The following is a 4,518-nucleotide window of genomic DNA, read 5'->3' as shown; positions in this document are numbered from 1 at the left end:
GGGGAGGATAGGGCTGGTGCTGAGGGAGGTGGCGCTGAGGGGATAGGGATGGTGCTGGGGGGAGGATAGGGCTGGCACTAAGGGAGGTAGGGACGGTGCTGGGGGGAGGATAGGGATGGCGCTGAGGAAGGTGGCACTGAGGGGAGCAGGGATGGTGCTGGGGGGAGGTTTGGGCTGGTGCTGGGGGAGGTGGCACTGAGGGGTCAGGGATGGGGTCGGGGGAAGATAGGGCTGGCTCTGAGGGAGGTGGTGCTGAGGGGATAGGGATGGCCTGGGGGAGGGTAGGAATGGCTCTTAGGAAAATTGAGCCGGAGAGGGCATGGAGCTGGTGCTGAGGAGGGAAGGGTCAGTGTTACCCAGGTGATAGTTGGGGTGAGGGGTTTTTTTACGCTCCGGCTCCTGGAGTCCTGTGAATAGGAGAGGAACTTTTGTTAAAATGAAAACTGAGAGTTTCCTGTCCACAGAGTTGCAGAGCAAAACTTGAAAACCGTGACCCAAGCACATCCTCTCAGCCCAGACACCAGAAGGCAAATACAAAGTGCCCTTTCCGTGGGGTTGGTTTCTAAACTCTCATGATTTTTAAGCCCAACTCATGAGTTATTGGGGGAGGGCAACTTATGATTTTGAATGGTTAGGTCTGGTAATTCTGGAGGATTGAACTGGGGTTGAATGAGAGTGCAGGGAACAGAGCTGAAGAGACATGAGGCTCACCCCACCCTCAAATCAATGTCATACAGCTGGGTCTATGGAGCATATGAAGCTTGTCCTCAGAAAATAACTGCAGTTCCTCAGGGAATCCAAGCATCATACAGTTACTTCCCAGACATACCTAATGCTGGGGAAAAGCACTGCTGTGGCAAACCTAGTGAGCCACCCTAAGAATTGCAGGGAGACCCAGATCATGTAATCCCAGAGCCAGATACATAGATCGTAAATATCCATAAAGCTGCGTTTCCTAAGTTATGAGGTGTGACTCTTCTTCCCTCAAGGACATTGAACGGAGGAAGAAACATCAGGAGTTTAAAGTATAGACTTTTAAAAATGGAAAATTGTCCATATATTTACAATAAACAAAAATCTAACACCTAATGAAACAATCATATTTCTCTTGCATTCTAGATTACCACATGCTATTGTCACATAATGGGTGTTCAATAGATGGAGAACTGCTTAGTAAGATGGCATTCAAACTGAATGAAAATCAAGGTGATGCAAATACCATGATGACTATTGAGCTTGAATGCTGTATTCCCTAACAGCTGACGTATTACTCTGCTACAAATCTTTAACCACAATCCCAGTCATGCTTGATTTTTGTAGTGCATAATTTGTTGTTAGAAAGTACCAATCTCATAATTTTTAGAGAGAAACACAAAATAATGCTGAATTACAATTCAGAGCAGGGGGAGAGAAAAATAAAACAAGCACTTAACGCTGCCTTGCAGTTCATGAATCTCCCCTCTGGTCCAATGGACTCAGCTGGCTCAGAGAGTTACACTATTCACCTCCCTGCACAACCTTGTAATAGATAAAGGATTCGTGGAGAGTCACAAGTATTTGGAAAGTCAGAAAGGGGATCTTTATAGGGAAATGTTTGGGAATCCCACATACAAAGCATTTCAGGGAACATCTAAGATAGATAAAAGGCACCAAAGTGAGGAACAGGGACAGAGACCATTAAGGTAGTGTTAGATACTAATGTTTATTTGGTTTATATTACTCAACACTGTTTATCCATAAATTATTTAAAATTATATAGTTTTGGCTGGCTAATGAGCTGTGAATTTAACTTGACCACATTTCTAACCTGAGAACTCATATTCACCTCTGTAGCCATATGCATAATGAGTTCTGCTGGCTGGAGCCTTGGCTCCTATATTGCAGCTGGAATGTTCTGCTCTGGCAACATAAAGCTGCCCTAATGAGGCAGCTGGATATTGTCCTTGCTTTGAAGAATCCTTGCGGGGCTTAAGGACAGCTTAGCTGACTATACTATGAGTTCCTGGTCCTTCTCTGTAGGCAACAGGGCAGGATTACAGCCTATTCTCTGATCTCAGAGCCTGGGCTCGCAAGCCCACCTGATCCCCTGGGTCCGAGCTCAGGTGTTAACCTGAGTCTGCGCCAAAGTTGCAACATCCACATTGCTATTTTTAGTACACTAGCTCGAGCCCTGCTAGCACAAGTCTGTCCAACCAGGCTGGGAGCCTGGCTCCCTGCTGCAATGTAGACATACCCTAGGTGTGTCTCCTACCTGTAGCAGGCTGACTTTCCTAACTTCCAGAACACTCTTCTACTTTATTATTGCTTGTAGTATTAAGTACTTTCAGTTGCATTCCACTGAAGCATCTGCAGTGAGGGGAGACACCGAAGGTCAGAGACTGGAAGGTGTTTATACATCCCATCACAAAAGCTGAGAGAGATGCAAACAGAAGCTTTCACTGTGGTTAGAAGTGGTAAAAGCTCCAGCACCTCAATCATTAGCTCCAGGATGATGCAGTGCTCACAGAATCCTGCCCCTATGCTTTTTGACTTGCAGCTAAGGAATTTAATAATACCACCTAGCTGTTATATACGCTCTGATTTGGGAAGGCCAAACCTTCCAATATACCAGGAAGAGGCAACTGTAGTAGCTTAGTGAGAGACAATCAAGGTATGGACATGTGTTTTAGCAGTCTATGTAGTGGGAAGGATGACATTTAGAAATGTTATGGAGGAAGAAGCAACCAAGCTGGATGTAAGGGGAGAAGGAGAACTGAGGCCAATATAAGAACGGCCATACTGGGTCAGACCATGTAGCCAAGCATGCTGTCTTATGACAGTGGCCAACATCAGATGCTTCAGAGGGAATGAATAGAACAGGTCAATTGTCAATCCGTCCCGTCATCCAGTCCCAGCATCTGGCAGTCAGAGGCTTAGGGACACCTAGAGCATGGGATTGCATCCCTGACCATCTTGGCTAATAGCCATTGATGGACTTATTCTCCATGATATGACACTGAGGTTGTGACCCCGTGTAATGGGAAGGAAGGTGGAGCTGTCTGTGGTCATAGAGCAGGAAAGAAGAGGAGAGCATTTGGGAGGGAAGATGAGAAGTTCTGTTTGAGGTACAGTGGATGGTGATCAGTTCTGCCAGCATGGACATGACATTTAGTTAGTGTCATTCAATTATTGTAATAAAATTAAGGGTTAATCAAATGAAAGTGACTGAGATCATTTGCTTCAATTTCATCTCACAGTGTGAACTTCAGGACCTTTGGGCTAAGTTAGTGCAATGTTGATGTTGCTGGGCAGACACAGATTTATTTCAGACATCCCAGTCAGCAGAGACAAATGGAATCTTCACTTGTTGTTGCTGCTGTTGTTTTTCAAGTGAGAAAAAATTAAAATGTGAGCCAAATTCAGTCTTGGAATTGAACCACTGAAGCCCATGGGAGCTGCACTCACTCCAGTGATGGATTTGGCCTATTGAGATCAAACAGAGACAGCACTTCTAACTTAACTCGGAACTGATTTTCTAAATGTCATGAAATTTTCACAAGATGAGGTTGATGGATGCAAAGAGACCCACAGAATTGTAGATGCAGGATAGTAGGAGCATCCTTAACTGCTTTGTATGATCAGGTGCTAGAAAGCTTTATAAGATTTCTGCATAACTGCTGAGACAAAGAATAAAAGCAGAGTACAGCATAGGTACAGCCTTCACCCAGAATAGTCAGAAACAAATTGTCATTGAACTTTTCCTCTAACATGCCTGTCAAATATGAGATTGGACAGATCAAAAGGAAATAGCTCAATGTTTCTGTCTCCCCACAGAATTACTCTAGCTGGACAATGCCACTATGGGCTAGAGAAACTGTTCTTTCAGATGAGTCAGAGGCACTTGTATTTTAAAGTTCAGTAATGTGTTTGCTCTTGCCTATTTTGGGAAGTGCAATCCTCCCGAGAATTCTGTCTATTTACAGAAGCAGGTGTAGGGATGAAGTGTGGAAATTCATAGATTCCAAGGCCATCTAGTCTGACCTCCTGTGCCATACAGTCCATATGTCTTTATCTTTTAGAAAACACCTATTCTTGATTTAAAAATAGTCAGTGATGGAGAATCCACCACAAACCCTGATAAGTTGTTCCTATCAGGGCCGGTGCAAGGAAGTTTCGTGCCCTAGGCGAAACTTCCACCTCGCGCCCCACCCCCAGCCCTGCGGCAGCTTCCGCCCCCCCTCCCCCCTGAGGTGCCCCGCCCATGGCAGCTCTTCCCCCCCTGAGACCCCCCCCCCCCCCCGCGGCAGGTCCTCCCCCGGGGAGCCGTGTGGCAGCTCCCCACCCCAGCTCACCTCTGCTCCGCCTCCTCCCCGAGCACGCCGCCCCCGCTCTAATTCTCCTCCCCTCCCAGGCTTGTGGTGCCAAACAGCTGATTGGCGCCGTAAGCCTGGGAGGCGGGAGAAGTGGAGCAGCGACGGCATGCTCAGGGAGGGGGCATAGCAGAGGTGAGCTGGGGTGGGGAGCTCTCCCCCCCCCCCC

This window comes from Terrapene carolina, unplaced genomic scaffold, assembly GCF_002925995.2.
Source record: "Terrapene carolina triunguis isolate 2854851 unplaced genomic scaffold, T_m_triunguis-2.0 Scaffold67, whole genome shotgun sequence".
NCBI lineage: Eukaryota > Metazoa > Chordata > Testudines > Emydidae > Terrapene > Terrapene triunguis.
The sequence above is the reverse complement of the archived record's forward strand: the minus strand, read 5'-3'. Positions refer to the sequence as shown.